An 18,004-nucleotide genomic window follows, 5' to 3' on the forward strand; every position below is an offset into this window, starting at 1 on the left:
GAAAAATAAGTAAATATTCCTTCAATGGCTACAAATTCATCACAAAATCCACCCCCAAAAAGCCTACACTTGGACTGTCAGCTGCTTAGTAGACATCCTAGTGCCACACTATCTGTTTGAAATACCAAGAATACCCACAAACTTCTAAATCCAGCTGAAGTCACTGGGAATAGGGCATTTGAAAGTCAAGATATTCCTTTAGATGCTTAAAAAGGATTCAGAAAGTAATGCCAGGTAACCAGATTTCATTATTTTATCTCCCATCTTTGTTATTTACAATGCAACAACGCAACATAAAAACATTTTTTCATAATTAGTGTTTTTATTTAGAAAACTCAACAGTTAGGAACAAAATATTATATTAGACAATTTTCAATAACTTTCAGATTTCTAAAGTGCCCAATTATAAAAGAAAAAGGACTACAGAATAAAGGTAGCAAATGCACAAATTCAATGCTGTTAAAAGGCAGACACATGAAATCCCATGTATCTTGTGCCATTTGTAAAAAGGTTGTTTTATTATCAGTGTAACTAATCACAATGAAGCCATCTCTTACAACCAAAGACATTATAATGAATTTTCTTTACAGCTACAGAGAAATGGGATTTGCTGTTCCATATCAAACTAGAACAGGCTGTATAAATTCTTCTTCATATTTACTGTTAAATGTAATTTTTATCTATAAAATCAGCCATGAAATATTAAAAACTGAAACAACAGAATTTATATCCTTTACTTAATTTAGTTTAAACGGTCTATTCACTAAAGAGAGGGAAAAAAGGTTACATATGTATTATAGCACGCCCTCCCCTCTCCCCCTCTAAGCGTTTCCATTATAAACCCCCCAGATTTTGGAATTTACGGTCGGGCTGTAAAAATTCACTTCATACTTAGAGTCGGCACGCTTTCACAATTTTTTTACAAAATAAATACGGAGGAAGACAGGAGAGGGCCAGAAGGGTAGAAAAGCAACCAGACGGGAAACTTGATGGCCTAGCCGCCCAGACGCCTGGGTGAGGGCCACACGGCCTCCCCGGTGGCCTGCACACCTCCAGCAGTGAAACTGCCCTGGAGGAATGGGCAAAGGATGGCTCTGGGTTCCCTCAGAGGGTTGAGGAGCCAGGCGTCACCCCGGGGAGGTGAAGCAGGGACCCTCGGTGCACCTCTGCCCAGGAACAGGAACACAGAGGCTGCCAGAAAGCGTCAGAAGTTCATGCGAGCTGAAGGGCTAAAGGGTATAAACAAGGGTTTATTTAATATAGAAATACATCTATAAATACAGAAAACAACTTATACATAAGCAGGTCGATTCCAAAACGAAGCACGAAGTAAGTCAACAAGAGACAAACAACCATGGCCTTAAGGTTTATGCTGCAACCTAGACCATTTCCAACTACCAGTATCTTATTTTCAGCCTGGAGCACAGCACAAAGCACAAAAACAAGCTGTACCTCAGCTCTCAGGGTTGTCATTTTGCCAGGGAGCACAGCCCTGCCTCGGTTCTCACAGGGAGAAAGATACTACTACCTACACACACCCCCGCCACACACTCAACAAAGATGCATAAGAAGAAAGAACTACAAAGTAAGAATGTTAAGGATCTACCAGACACTGATACCATAATTGTTTCAATGCTATAATTTCATTTGTAATATAGATGAATAGCGAGGAGCAGAAGAAAGACTCAGAAAGTTGCTGGGCCATGACAAACGTATCCTTGAAAAAAAAAAAAAAAAAAAACACAGAATCAACAGCAAAGGCATGGAGTGTAAAATCAGTTACCAGTTTATGAAATTTACGACAGATGACCAAAAGGAAAAAGATGATGGAAAAAGGAAGGTCGAACCAGACAGCATGGATGTTCCAAGGGTTAGAGTTGTTCTACAGAACAAAAATCTGCACCTGATTTCCAAAATTCAACAGTCCAAAATTATTTAAGACTGTGTCCACACCAGGGATGTCAGGCACAACTAACTGAACTGCTCAACACCAAGCTTTAAAACGTCTGGATCACAAGTGTGATCTGCAATGCTGAGTTAGGTACTTGAATAAAATACACAGGGAGGAGAGAAAAAGAAAAGCAAACAAAAACAACAACAACAACAAATGAACTCACATGGGACAGCCTCCTCCAGTGAGGAGAAAAGACAGCAAGAGAGTGAGCACGAGTCCTGAACCTAGGAAAGCCGAGCTGCTGGGTCAAGCAACCTGGGCAAAAAGAAGATGGCATTGACTCCGCGGAGCTTCTACCACACTCATTACCTTTCACGCATCAGGAAAGCCTTGGTCCTGCACTTGTACCATGCCGGCTGACAGAAACATCCTGGCATCATGAAGGAAGCACCTAACCAAAGCCTCCTCCAAGCCAAATGGAGCTGCTCGATAATGACATGCCCCCTGCTTCTGAAACCAGAGCAGAGCTCCAAGTGTGCACATCTCATGCACAGGTTATTAAGTTTTCATGATGATTCACTAAAAAACACATTCTCTCTATGAGTATATTTATTTTTTATGTTAAAAAGCATTTAGACACGAAGAGTATTTCTTTTAGAATTCATTATATTTATTTATTCTTAGAATTTACAGAAAAAATGTATTCATTACAAAAAAGGTATTGACCAAATACGAGCAAACACATTGTAGTTGCTCTACCCTTCAGCTGTTTTTAGTAGAAAGACATTGAAAGTGCATTAGGAGCACTCTGTAGAACTATCTAAACAAATAAATATCTAAACAAATATCTAAAACAAAGACCTCAACAATATGCCATTTAGTAATAAAGCACACTTTACGAAGCACTGGAATTTGGGGGAGTATTAGTCTTGAAAATGCCTTTAAATTACCCTTATTTGGAATGACTGGCATGACTGCATTATGTATACATTTTTACATTGCTTTATCCAGCTGACTAAATTGTTAAAAATAAACGGGACTGAGCAGTTTGACCTTCAGTGACTTCTACATGTATTCTCAAAATTAACACAAGCACTGAATGCTACTAATCTTGAACTTCTAACAACTGATCAAAGGATACGGCCCTGTAACTCACTACAATCTAAAATGGTAGTGCTGAAGTGTGCGTTTTCAGAAAAGTGGTTTATAGCTCTAGATTTAAAATGCAAAGTTTCCATTATATTTAATAATTAAAATGCATGCTGTGTTATGGTTACATTTGGTGACTGGATTAGTAGTACCCCAACTGAGTTAAACAATGCCTTTTTCCTATTAGAGTTCGTATTACCATATCAGCTATTTGTTTAAGAAAAGGAAGAAAAAAAGCACAGCACGGAAGAAGGAATAAAAAAGAAATATGAATATCAAACATACTGAAAGACGGGGAGGACCAAGACAGTGAGAAGACCTGGTATCAGCAAAATCTATGCTAGCTGAAAGTGGAGAAGCTGAAATGTCTATGCATTTAAAGCACGAAAACTTTTTTTTAAGAGAAAACATTTGTCATTGAGGGTTCTTGTTCAAAGTAAATGGTTTAAATCTCAGTCTGTTTTCCTGGATTCAGTCTCTACAAATTTAGGGAATACAGACATCACTGTCAAAGAGCGGACTCTCTCAGGCTGTCAACTTCTTAATCAGGGTCTGACTTCACTGGAAAGTGTGAAATTATGTAATTATTTATGCGTGGCAGTTCTGATGGTTTAGACAATTCCAGCACTCTGAACATCTTCTTTTATAAATCAAAATCCCTACTGCAATCTTACTTCAGGGAGAATACCATTCTTTCTTTCTGTGCTTTCTAGGTGGTTTATTCAAATAAAATTTAAATACTTACATGGCGTATTTCTCCTCTCCCAAAACAGATAAAATCAACTTTTGAAATATAACTTACAAGGATGAAAATTAATTTAAAAAACTAAATCAGGGTGAAACTATGGCTACATGAACTGAAATTTTCTCAGCACTGTCAGTCAGATCAGACGTTATCCAAAGCTCTGTAATTACAAGTCTAATGACCTTTGAGAACTTATAACAAATGTATAAATACATTGACCCCACACACAGACACACTCCTTACATATCTGCACTTCCATACAACATTTAAACATAAATTTCAGAGATTAACTTTTTTATTATTATTATTTCAAGTATATTTTTAAATATCTTGGCATCAATAGCAGGTTTAAAGAAAGGCTCATGTGCCTGAAAGCTTGCCTACCTCTCTCCATCTATAGCAGTTGGTGTAAGGTACTACCTCTACTTGCATACCTTCTACGAAATTTCCCCAGTAGGGTACCCCTTGGCACAGGGCATACACCCTTAACATACAAAATAGAAAATTCCCCATTCTCTGACCAAAAAAGTCTCTGTTCAATGCTGTACCTCAGAATACACTGTGCCGATACCAGCAACATCTAAAATCATAACGAAGGTAATAAGGAAAAAAGAGAAGGCATCCCTCCAAGTCAGCCTCCACCTGCAAAGCTCAGCATGTTTTTCACACGGAAATGGAAATTGAGTAGCCTGAACAGAGCTGGCAAAATGCATTCGCAGGTGTTTTCTTGGCCTCTCCAACCAACTGTCTATCATACCTAATAATCTTGTGCCCAAGGGGGATTCCTGGGTTGCAAGACAAGGAGCTTCTTTCATCCTATCAGACGTCTGCTGCGGAGCTGCAGAAGGGATACCTCCAAAGTCGGACCTACGCTCCCCGCTCTTCAGTCTCTTCCTCTCCCCCTTCCTCATTTTGCCATCCCTATTGCAAACTCCCTGGGTGACAACAAGAAAATCAGACAGGGAACAAAGCCTACACACAACCCTCTGCAGGTATCATCAGAGACACACCCAAAGTCCATGAAAATAGTTGTCAAGAGGTTTCAAGCTACCTAGATTTAGAATGGCTCTCAAACTCAGGAGTCTGAAGCTTTGACAACTGAAGTCTAATCACAAGCAACAACAACAAAAAAGAGATGTTTTTTCTTATGGCATATCCCTGCGAAGCTCCTGGTACCGGCAAGGAACAACACTCTATTACAAAACTTCTGCTCTAAAACTGAGCTCTGGGGTTTTTGGTTAATATTTAGACCAATAAAAAAGTACAATTTTATTTCTTTGTTTTTATATGCACAAATTATGAGACGGAGGGCTTGTGTCAGGTTCTGATTTTGATCATTTTGACGCAAATTGAAAAAATTCTGTTAAACTAAATGGAGATACTCCGATTTATATTCAGGTAAATGACATCAAATTCTAGTCCCAGGTTTTCTTTCCTTCCTGATTAAATTACATTAATGTACACTCAAAACAAAGCAACTACTGCTAGTCCTACTGTTTTCTTGAGCAGACTAGCTTAACCATTAACAACACATCACACGCACATATACATTAAGTCATCAGGGCTCTTCCATACTTCTCCTGTTTTTCTGAAGCCTTGCCAACAGCGACCAACATTACAGCGTGTGGGCACCAACATCCTGAACATGGGACATAACTGAAGCTGCCTCCTGCAAGGAAAGGACCTACAGGCCACTGTTTTTCCCTAAAATACTTTGTAATAACCTGGTACTCAAATGAGATATCAAAAAAAACCACCCACAGCACTCCGTTCTTACACAGAACGCAGCAGAAAAAGGCCCAAATACTAAATATTGCATCTTCTCATTGTTAAAGGGTTTGACATGGTATTTATCGCTATATTACCCCTAATTAGCGGTTTAAGCTTGTTAACAAGAAGAGTTCTTTTCATTTAAGATAAACAGGAATTATCTTCGCATTGAATAGGTAAAACTTGTAAATAGGACAGCTCATAAATTCTAAGATGAGAGTAACTAGGAAACTATTCATTAAGGCTTGTGTTATAAATTCAAAACATGAAGCATAACACGCTTAAAGAAGAAGGTTTTATTTTTAAAAGCATTCATTAGGCTCTCATCTCCAAGTCTCAGACTTGTAAATAATTTAAAGTGAAAATTTGAACAACAGGGAGAAAAAAAAAAACAAACGCAATTCAAATCATTCCATTGTTATACCAAGAAAACTGAAAACAATAGAAAATAAGCAGGCAAATTTTGAAGAAAACATCCATAAAACATTTCTACGGAGTGTATCTTTGAACTTAGATATTATGCTACCACTGGATCTAATCAAAAAAAAAAAAAATAGCTTTGACTTACAACAATCAGGTTGTGCCTAATAAAGGACACATATGCTAAACTAGTAATTTTGAGTATTCAGTTCACTTTATTCTGCTGCTGCCAAACAAACAAAAAAGCTGCAGCTTATGGATGCTTTTAGATTTTTCATTGTTCCCTTTTGACTTTTCAGACACGTATATCCTATTAATAATTTAAATGACATAAGGTGAGAACCCCCTTCCCTGTAAAGAGTAAGATATATCCAAATTTGCCTCACATGGGGAGCATGAAAAGGAAGAGCCTTTTACTCTGCTGGCATTGAAAGCTGGCAGTGAAGACAGATGTAACAAACCTAACGAAACAAAACACAAGGATCAGTGCTGTCCTTCCCGCATACCCAGCGTCCCAAACCCAACGTCAACACATCCCTGCAGAAGGCGTGCTACGCAGCAAGGAGCTAGGAGTGAGCAATTTTTTTTCCTTTATTGAATTTCTAGGAGTTGGCTATCTTTTTCCCGAGTACTCGGAACAATCCAACTGAAATGTAACACACTCCTTCACTTAAACACCCAATGGAGGGGAAGCATGCAACAGGCATTCATTCCTTTCTCCTTATTAGCAGGCCAAGGGACTGCAAACTGCAGAAGCGTTGCATTTCCACGCCGTGCTTCCCAGGGAGATTGATGCACGCGTACGCTGTGCATCACACCGAAGTCAGTACTTCCAGAAGCGCTGAGCTTACTGCGCGCAGCACGTGCTGTGCACCGGCACCAGTAAATCTGAGGCTTGCAAGGCACGTAGGACTCGCTGTGCAGGTGCAGAGCGCAAGCAGTAAAGCCGGCAGGGTGCGAGTTACTCGGCTGAAGCACGCAGATGTTACTGCCAATGTGCTGGAAGCACCCAGCGTGCCCGGGGGGAGCTGAGGCGCCAGGCAGCACGTGAGCAGCGACTGCGATGCCTCCTCGCTGGAGCAGGACCAGCTAGCTCACCCTGCTCACGCTTTTCCTCAGGCACAGAAGAGAAGCGGGTGGTGCCAGGGTGGTGCCAGCGTGTTAGGCACCATCCTTACAGGACGGTGCAGTGAGCGTCCTCCTGCTACGGCACACCTTAAAGCCAGCTCCGGGTGGAGTACCTCGTGTTTCACCAAACATCTTCTGCTAACTTACCAAAAGCAAACAAGCCCCATCACTAACCTGCACAGAATGGAAACGAGCAGGCTTCCAGAGAAGGCCCAAACGTAGAAAACTGTCTGGTATAGTGAAAGTAGACAGCCATGCAGGAGCTTTTAAGGCAATCCAAACAGTACGCAAACTGTTCCCTTCTTTGTTTTAATCAGAGTTCTTCTGAAGACCTCCATGCTTTCAACCTTCTTGCTTAAATGTTTCCCACAAAGTTTTTATCACACATTACTGTACAGATTCCCAAACAAACAAACAAAAACAAAATCACATGAAACAATTACTTACATATAAATTGATGACTTTGTGTTACTATTTGAAGAATCGTAGAATGGGTTGGATAATTGAAATTAATTTTAACGTTCATACATCTTTCTACCTGTACTTTGAGAGAGACTTTTGAGATGCCAAAAACTTCGCTGAGCACAGCAAGAAAGTTTCTTTTTAACTACAATGAAACAAAGAAATAACATAGAGGAAAGCATCTATAAGCATGTTTGTAGCAAAATGATGTAGTAATCTACACAGGTGTATACACCTGGATCTAGACACTGAAATACTGCACACCTTAACAGCTCTGCATACTTCCTCCATGTCTATTACATGTGCCACGCACACGTAACTTAAGTCTCTTCTCCTGTGAAGACAGGCTGAGGGAGCTGGGGCTGTTCAGCCTGGAGAGGAGAAGGCTCCAGGCAGGCCTTATAGCGGCCTTCCTGTACCTACAGGACAGCTGGGGAGGGACTCTGTGTCAGGGGGTGTAGGGATAGGACAAGGGGGAATGGCTTTAAACCAGAAAAGGGTATGTTTAGACTAGATATTAGGAAGAAGTTCTTTATTATGAGAGTGGTGAGGCACTGGCACAGGCTGCCCGGAGAAGCTGTGGATGCCCCATCCCTGGAGGTGTTCAAGGCCAGGCTGGATGGGCCTTGGCCAACCTGGTCTGGTGGGAGGTGTCCCTGCACGTGGCAGGGAGGTGGAACTGGATGGGCTTTAAATTCCCAAAACATTCTACAATTTTTAGACTTCAAAAGGCATAGGTAATTAAAATTTCTGCTTGTACTGCTAAGGACTGAAGAAAACCAAGAGCATTTGGAACCTCCCAGCCCAGTTAAACATAACCCAGGAAGTGGTCACCCTGCGGTAGGACAACAAAAATAAGTTGGCAATTAACAGCTCTGTTAATGCAGCACTGGAAGGCAGTCCTGAGCCTTACAAACAAGCACTTCACTTTTGGAACATCACCACTGCCTGTTTCCAAATGGTGCTAGGGTTCTCTCTTTGTGAAGGAGCGCATAGGTTCGCTAGCTCTTGCTGTAATTCTCTTTCTGTAAAGCAAAATACTCTTTTGGAGTTTCTCTAGAAATTGCAAGGACAACATTTTTATATTTTTTGCTTCTTCACTGGTTTTATACATACACGTTAGCAAATCTATTGAACTTTTGTTTTAGCACAGACCAATATGACAAAAATAAAAAAAAAATAAATACCTAGTTTAGAAGAAAAATAGGCACAGCTATTTTTCCTTTAAACTTTTATAAACTTCTTTTTAGTGCTGTTCAGTGCAAAGGCAACAGACCAGAGATCAAACCACTGTGGCGTTACCAGAAAGGTGTCCTGACTCAAGAAAACCTGAGAGAAGAGCAAGGTCTCAAGGAGACCAAACAGGACTGAAGGGCGCACCTGGCCTGTGCCGGGAAGCCCCGCTGTGCGTGGGAATGAGGGAGGTGATTTGCAGGGTGTAATCATAAGGTTGGATGCGTTTGCATGGTGTTTTGATGCAAATTTTGGAGGGGGGGCAATCTCCCTCTCATTTCCCTAACAGAGAAGGGGTCTCATGATCATGACTAAACTTTAGCAAAAACCTTGTAAATCTGCCCTTGGGTCCTGTTTCCTCCTTGGTCACAGAACCTCCCGGGTCACTTTTGTGGCAGAGCTTTACGAGGCCGCCTCCCGTGCAGCCCTACTCCTAATTCACTCTCTCAAAGACATCCAGGGTTAATCCCGCACCTTTAATTAACACTGAATGCAGCTTGTGAGGTGTGCCGTTCAGTTCCTATGCGTTTGTGTGTTCACTACGAATGGTCATCCTTTGTTCCGCTCATTTCACACCATTTTTGGGAGCTGGACTTCCAAGTCTATGCTGCTGGCGTGGCGCTGGGTGCAACTGCACCTTATACAGCGCAGTACTGGGCTGCTCCAGAGCCACCAAGGCTGATGCAAAACAAAACCTTCAGGGGGTAGAAAAACTGGCTGGCTGCTGATCACTAACTCGCCCGAAGTGAAAGTACCACGTCGGTTTAACTCCTTAGATAATACAAGGCACAGAAGAGAGATTCCTATGGCTCATAGCTAGTTTTGTGGACACGTGAACAGCTGCTCTTACTAACGTTAAATATATATATATATATACATACACACACGTCACTGAAAGAACTGCAGCCGCTACAGTTTGTAGAATCAGGTCATCATGTCTCCCTCTCCGTTTTTGGTGCTGTGCTCATTACAAAAGAATAACCTATACTCCAGTAGGAGCAACCTAAAAAGTGAATGCAGTAGTTTTAACACGCACCATAATGATGCGGCATTCACTGGAATGAACGACTAGGCCAGGCGTATCTTTAACCAACGTTTTTATTTGAGCGATGGATCATCCTATGCAACCTTTTTGTTTCCCCAAGGATGAGAACATTTACGTTCTAAGCCACGTTAGGAAATTCAAACGCAGGAGCCACTCAACAATTCCAGTTCAACCACATTTCATATACCAGTTCGTCCATACGTTTCATCTCATGCACAAAAACAAGAGTCTGTTGATATTTAAAAAGATCAAAAAACAACTAGGCAAAGCAGTTATGGTTGTTTTTTTTTTTCTAATGGTGTACGCACTAATGCAAAAAAGCTGTTCTTCATCACAGAATGTTTTAATGGAGCATTGTGACTGAAATCTGTTTTGCACACATTATGTCTCCAAGTATTTTTCCACAAAAGAGCTTAGGCTTTAGGAAACTTTTAAAACTGAAAACTTCCACGCAAATAAATTAGAAATTATTGATGCCATTAATATACAGTATTTCCTACAGAAGAATGATATTAAAGGATTAGCTCGATGTTTTTAACTCAGGTCGTTTGAATTACATTACCCAAAATGCTAATAAAACTGACATGTTTGAACATACAGAAAAAGTCACAGTCCATCATCAGGCTGTCACGTCAGTGCATTTGACTTTTTTTTTTTTTTTTTTAAATGTATGGATTATTCAATTACTGCCAGGCTCCATATTTTATATATAAAAGCTACAATCTGATTATATGTCCGTGTTGAAATAATTTATGAAATAAGGGTGGAACGACTGTAATGTTACCTCTGTGATGAATGTAACTTGCTGTGAATACTCAAAGAGATTGCAGGAGAGACCAAACTGAAGCCTGTAATTGTCTTCATCTTTCATGAAGAGGTGTGACCTGGGAAAAATATAGATCCCGGCATCCAAAGCTCCAGCCTCCTGCAAACATCTCAATTAGTCAAGTTCTGATATAGGACTGGAAAAAGACAATTTATAGTCTTCACAGGCTACACCTTTAGATTAGTACAGCAAGAATCACAGCAAATTACATCTGTTGTTTAAATTATATGTTTGTCTGTTATTGTTTTGCACCATCAGCAAATCACTGCCACCATGACTACCCTTTCAGTTTTGGATTCCTGTTTTTTATTACTCCCTAGGTGTCACATCATGCTCAGTATGGTGCAGATGAACACAAACACATGAAAAACTCAAGGTCTTGCTAACCTACATCAAGGTAACTATAAAAAAAGAGGAGGGAACGAGCAGTCAAGAATTAAAACAGTAACTATAGAAAGCCTTCCCTCTTTTTATCTTCTCAAAAGAGTGGTTAGGCATTGGAACGGGTTACACAGGGAAGCGGTGGGGTCACCGTCCCTGGGGGTGCTCAAGGAAAGGCTGGGCCTGGTGCTTAGGGACATGGTTTAGTGGGTGACGGTGGTGGTAGGGTGATGGTCGGACCTGATCATCTTAGAGGTCTCTTCCAACCTTAATGATTCTATGAACTCTGAGATCACCAATAGATACAGCCCAGGGATCACAAATTAAATGTGCACATCATTTTTCAGGTTGTAGAGTTAATTAAGGAGGATGAGCACTGGGGTTCTCAGGCCATACAAGTTATCCAAAGGAGCAACAAGAAGCCTATCACCCCATATCAAATTAACCACAGCCACAACCTATCCCTCGACGGCCACCTGCATGCCAGCTCTGACTTGGCGACCGATGCAGCTTTTCACCCGGAGATGAGAACCCTTTAGGAAAGGCACTCAGGAATCCCCAGGGGACTTGTACAAACCCCCTTGCCTCGGCCCAACCCCTGCAAGGCCTCCGCCGCCCTGCAGACCACAAACACCCGCCTACGGCCGCGCCCCAGGGACCGACGTGTTGGGGGTCTGTAGCGGAGCGAGGGGGGCAAACGCCGCTAAAAAGCCACTTTTTAGCACCAAAAACCCTCCCGGGGCCCCCTGCCCTCACGGGAGGCGCCGCCGCGCCTGCGCAGAGCCGCGCCCCGCCCCGCCGGCGGGCACGCGCACGCCTAACGGCCGCCGCGCGGCGGTTGGGGGCCGCGGGCCGGTAACCGCCGCCGCGCGCCGCAGGGCGCCCGCCGATGACGTCAGCGCCCCCTTCCCTCTCCCTCAATTCTCCCCCCCCCACAGGCGCATGCGCACCACAGCTCTGGGAGGGGGGGCGCGCACCCCGCTGGGGCCTCTCGGCGCCGCTCCCCCCGCCCGCGGCCGCAGCGCCAAGGAAGAGCCCAAGCCCCGGCGGCCAATGGGCGCGCGGGACGCTCGCCCCGCCCTCCGCGCCGCGGCCAATCGGCGAGCAGCGGGGGAGGGCCGCGCGACGCGATTGGCTCCGCCGAGCGGCGCTGGCCGCCCGCCCACCGCGCCCAAAAAAACGACGGCAGCGCAGAGGCCCAAAAAGCCCGGGGGAAGGCGCCGGGCCGCGCGCGGCCCAACCGCCGCCCCGCCGCCCCGCGCGTCCCGGGGCCGCCTCCGGGGCCGGGCCGCCGGGCGGGGGGGACGAGGCAGCCGCGTGCCGGCCGGGCGCGCTTACCGGCGGGGGGGAGCCGTCCGCCTCCGCGTGTGACGAGCTTGGTCACCAGTGGCGCGCCGTAGATTCGCCGCCTTGCGTCACGCCGCAGGGAGGGAGGGGGAGGGGGAGGGAGGGGGAGAGGCCCCGCTCACGTGACGCGGCGCGAGGGGCGTCGCGTGGCGCGGCGGGCGCGAGGGGCTGCGCCCAACGGCCGCGCCCAACGGACGCCGCGCGGGGAGGGGGAGGGGGCGCCGCCGCTCCCGCCACCGCCATTTTGTGCCCCTTTGCCGCCCGCTCGGACGGGTGCTGGGTGGCCGCCTTGCGCCATGGTGTCTGTTAGAAGGTGTGCATTTTAAAAAGTCTCCGAGGAACTGGCCACGCTGCTTTTAATTCTTTTCAGGGGATGCAGTTTGGAAAGGTTGAATAAAGAGGTCTTGGGAAGCAATCTGTAAAATATCTTAGGTTTTGTGACCTGGTGAAGAAACCATAGTGCTAAAACACTTCACAATGCTTCACAATACTTCACAATAAACCCCCATAATACTAAATATTCCGCCCCCCCTCCCATTTTTTTTAAACTAAGTCACACGATGCATATAATACCAAAATTAAATTATTAAATTATAAAATACCAAAATTATGGCCTAAAGAGCCTAGAAGTGGTGGAAGGCAGTTGCTTCTTCCCAGTTTTAAGCAGGAAACCATAGGGCTAAAACACTTGATATTTCTCCATAATACTTGATATTCCATTCCTCCTCCCCTTTTTTAAACGAAGTCGCACGATGCATATAATACCAAAATAAAAGATGTATGGCCTAAAGAGCCTAGACATCTGTAGTGGAAGGCAGTTGCTTCGTTCCAGTTGTAAGTAGGTCTTAATGTTGTAGTTAAACACCATTTAGCATTCTTCAAAGCTGTTGCGGGTGTGTCAGAAGAAGAGAAGACACTGCTTGGAGTTTCGCTGGTGTTTTCCAGCCATACAGCGCACATAACACATAGTCAGGCTTACTAATTTGGCCTAACAACTCTCAGTTTCCTTTGGCCACCTAGTCATAGCCTAATCTGTTAGCAGCGTGACACAGCAGTGTGGGGGCTGGGGCGTAAAGACCAAGAATGGTTTGAGGATGAGCAGTCACTATGCGTAGCCTGAGCCGTATGTTCCAGCCACAGTGGAAAAGTCTGAAATGAGTCAACAAAGTTGAAAGTATGGGAGTATCTGCAGGTAATGTGTAACACAACATACGAGGAGGATCTCTTTTTATTTGTCCAGTACCTAAGGACTGTAGTACATATTTTAATTGTCCTGTGTATAATAAATCTGAAGAGAGGAAGATTCCCTGATTTCTAGTATGGGTACCTTAAGTTAGAAATATATATTTGCCTTTATAAGGACATTTAAGAACTTTCATGTCATCGAAAGAGGCTATGGAAATCACTGGCAGTTTAAGAATTATCTAATTAAGAGCAATCTAATTGATAACAGTATCCTTGATTTTTTTTTTTCAGAATGGGAAAATGCGTAAGTCAACCTTTTGATGTCCCTTAGGACAGCTCAGATTCCCCGCGTTTTACAAGTTCCTTCTGTACTCCTAAGAATTTTTGGAGATTTTTGGAAATCCTCAAGTAACATCTGTACTTAAATATTTGTAGTATCCAGAAGAGCACACCTGATGCAGTTCTTTCATCATCTGCTTGCTGAGGGTGGACGTACTGAGGCAGAGAGCATGATGAGAACTGGAGTTTTATAATCTTTCTAACAGTAGAATATGAAAACGTTATTTAGGTATAGCCTGAAGAGGGAGCCATTGGTATTGTAGAAGCAGCAATAAAGGCAGAATAGCTACTAATAAAAGGAAAATTACATCTGTAACAAATGTAATTACTTTTTGTAATTTCAATCTCTGTTAAATGTTTACAGGCATGCCTACATTTAATATTCTGTTTTAGATAGGTAAGTAATTAAAGTCATGCTGCAAATTTAAATGCTTGTTTTTGTTCTGGATATTTATTCGGGTTAAAATATATCAAACTAAATAAGTCAGGGGTTAATCAGTTAATAAAAAGCTAATTAGTTAATAGATCAGTTTATAATTTGTAAATTATAAACTAATAAATTGATTGTAAACATAGAATTTGTTTGTTTTCTAACCAAATCTGACACTAGGAATGATTCTGTAGTTGCTATATTTCTTTGACATCAAAATACTGATCATGCTAGAAATGCTGCTTATTTAAAGAGTAGTACCAGATTTTTACTTAGCTGTGTAACTTCACTAGGAAAGGTAGACAGAATTTGAATATTCTGGTACAGGAAAAACAGCTCCGTGTCATTTAGCACGACAAGGGCAATCACAGTAATCATACTTACCCACTTTGAGTTACGAGTTTTCTCGCGTATCACACTTGCTTAGAAAAATCATCCTGTGACTGGAATTGGCGATGGCCACGTGGGTAATGTCTGTGACAGGCTGTCCCGAGGGCACTGAGCAGTGTCCGCAGGACAGTCAAATGGGCTGCGGCAGTATCCATAAGAGTTTGTTAGCCACCAGTATTTTCTTCCAGAGTGGCAACTTTCTGAAGAATATCTGCATGTAGTTTTGTCCTGTCTGTGCAATCACAGCCACAAGAAAACATCAAACAGAATATCTAGGATGTAAACACCAGGATCTTTTTTTATGTCACTTGTCCATGCATCTATACATATGTATACTTGTGTACCTTCACTTTTTTAATCCGAAATGTTTTTCTCACAGAAAAGGCAATTAACCCTTGAGAAGTCTTAGGAAGTGGTAGCTTTTCTCTCACTTGAAAAGCAGGACTAAATGTTTTCCTTGATTTTTTTTTTTTAATTCATGAGTTATTGTGAGAAGTCCTATTTCATGTATATTGGTGACTGAACAAAAGGGCCTCACTGTTCCCTTCTGGTTCCCTTAAGCAAACGCTGCCAGAAGTTAATTAGATAAACGTATACATTCTTAAATAATCAAACTGAGTGACACGCTCGTCTCAATCATGTATTATGTGTTGCACAAAAGTATTCCCAGATAGGCCCAGGAAAATAAAATACTGTGCTTAGTTTTTTTAAGGTACTTGGACGCTGACTGCTCGGAGGTCCGAGGCTGCGATGTGGGGAGCACAACGCTGTGCTTTGGTCTGGTCTGCTGCCCGTGCTGCTTGTGCTGATCGCTGGCTCTGGGCACTGCCCTGTCAGAAAGCGACTAGGGGAAAGGCAAGTAGCTTTCTGGCTTGCAGATATACAGAGCGGCCCAGCAGCCACCTTCAGCTAGGGCTGGCCAAGGGTGAGATCGTGGCAACCCTGATGCAGGTTTGTCTGAAACTGCTGTGTGGCTGCCACTGCAGACACATCAGGGGCAGCCAGGCTGGCATTTCAGTCCCTCCTGCCGTGTGTGTGAAAGAAGGGATTGAGCCTGCACCCCGAGCCCAGCCTGGCGCTGAGATGCCTCACGAGGTGCCAGCCAGCTCACACTGCTTTGGGGACCCACGATCACACCTTCGTTAAGGGCTGCATCTTCTTACCCACGTCCTTCTATCCTCCTGTAGGTTCACAGCCCACTTGTGCCAAGTAAGTACATCTGAAGTACAAATGGTTATCCCTTTTCACGGGACCAAAGTGCGCACCTGCTGCTTTATACCTTTTGTTAAACTCCTCTGTTTTAATGTAGAGAACCTGATGTGAAGAAATAAATGTGATTAAAATGATGTGTTTTCTCTACCCTTTCCTGATGTTTTAACTGCAATATAAATGGTAAAGAGAAAAGAGAATGCATGCAGGCTTTCATTAATACTCCGAGGTGATCAATCTGAATTTCTTGTAATTTCATACAACCTTGGAAAAGGAAAATTTTCAGCAGTTTCAAGAATGCTTTTTTCAATGACAAAATCCTATTTATAGCAGGTTTTCGTGTTTCAGTTATTAGAATTTGGAGATAAGAAAAAGAAGAAAATGTTCAAAGACCCCTACCCCCTAATCCTAAGGCAAATACTTAGGTTCTCAAATTCCAATAGAAGAGAGTAACCGTATCTGCAGATCCTTTCATGTGGCCCACGAGAAGCATCCTTGCAGCCTCCTGCAAGGAACATTACAGGCTTCCTGTTCAGATCTTGAAGAAATGAAACAACATTTTTCCAAATGTGAGGAACACAGTAGTTTGTATGCTACAAAGAAGTGAAGCTGGATTTCCACAGGCTTTACGCTTATCCTTTTTGCTTTTATATTTGGATGACTGAAGACCTCACTGTAGCTAAAGATGACCCTTTCTGTTGCAAAGGAATGACAGTATTAACGTGTACTTTTCGTGTTTTGGTTTTCTAGCAAAATTATGATGTTAATAAGCTTGGACTGACAGCTTTAGAAGTTACCACTAGAGTATGTTTATCTTTAACGTGCTGATCCTGCAAGTGGTTGTACAACAAACCGCTGAAGCCCGCAACACAGGAGCCATGGAGAGGTGTCTTCGCAGAGGCACCTGAGGAGTCGGGCACGTCCCTTCAGTCAGATACTGAATAACCTGGAGTTATGTTCCTCTGAAGCCACTTACAGTACAGCTGAGAAGTGGTGTGAGATGTACGTAACAATGATTTGTATGGTATATGCTTATCTAGAACAGTAGTCAACTGGCTGTCTACTCAACATCTCAGTAGTCAATACCACAAAATAAACACTAATAAATGGTCATATAAAATAATCCTGTATAAGCACAGACAATTAAAATACTTCTGCACACTACAAAACTCTCAAATGTTTATCAGTTAAGGAACATGATCATTTTTCATTGCTGAAAAAGATGTACCTTGTGCAGCGTGTACTTTGAAGCTTAAGCAAAGTTTCGTTGTTGTTTTCCCCTCCCAAGGGTAAAGTTATTAGCAAGCAGAATCCAAACTCAATGCCTAGTTAAGCTTTGCAAACAATTTTATGCGCCTGTTTGATTTAATTTCACGAAGAACTACAGCTGTTGTTTCTGCCTTGAGAAGTAAGTGAACATGACAAGTTTCACGCAAAGAACCTGGGGGGAATTATATAATGAAACATAAGCGTGTTTTCAGAAAGTATTTGCATGTTTTAAAGCTGAGCAAGAGTAGCTACAGTGACTAGGAACCACCTCCATAATCCGCCATCGCAAGCAACTCATTCTACATGGGCTGCAGGATCTGGTGGAAGGATTTGCAGGACCGCTGATCCTCAGGCAGGTTTTGAGGGCCTGTTAACATTCAATGGCTCTTTCACTTGCCTCATTAGAAGCCAATGGAAATAGCCAAGTGACTTCTATACACCTTGAGAAAGAAGATTCAGGCATATACCTCAACTGAAGAAAATCTGGGGGGAAAAAAACGTACACCACACTTGCATTGTTAGCAAGCCAACTTGAATTTGCTGTTGTATTTTTATGTAACTTAATGTTGCAGTATCCCAGATGTGGCGGTAAAAATATTAATATCTAAGCTTTGAGAGTTAAGAGAGAGTTAAGAGAGTTAAGCTTTGAGAGCTAAGTTTATCCTAAGCAAAATCCCATTTCTTTCAACCAAAAGCTGGCAGTCTGTGGCTGCTCCCACCTGCCATGTCTGAGCTAACTTGGGGTGTGCCGCTGCTATGGTGCTCCAAGCCATTTCCCCACG

General features: G+C 42.9%; 1 protein-coding gene across 2 annotated transcripts in view; it reads right to left on the reverse strand.

Annotated features, from left to right (window-relative positions):
• ZNF407 (zinc finger protein 407) overlaps positions 1-12,540 on the reverse strand; it is a 338,205-nt gene extending 325,665 nt beyond the window's left edge. For both annotated transcript variants that reach the window (XM_040549542.1, XM_040549543.1), the window contains exon 1: positions 12,392-12,540. The gene's annotated coding sequence lies outside the window, so the exon portion shown is untranslated. The remainder of the gene's footprint in view (positions 1-12,391) is intronic.
• Between the last annotated feature and the right edge of the window lie 5,464 nt (positions 12,541-18,004).

This window comes from Cygnus olor, chromosome 2, assembly GCF_009769625.2.
Source record: "Cygnus olor isolate bCygOlo1 chromosome 2, bCygOlo1.pri.v2, whole genome shotgun sequence".
In the NCBI taxonomy this organism is placed as follows: Eukaryota; Metazoa; Chordata; class Aves; order Anseriformes; family Anatidae; genus Cygnus; species Cygnus olor.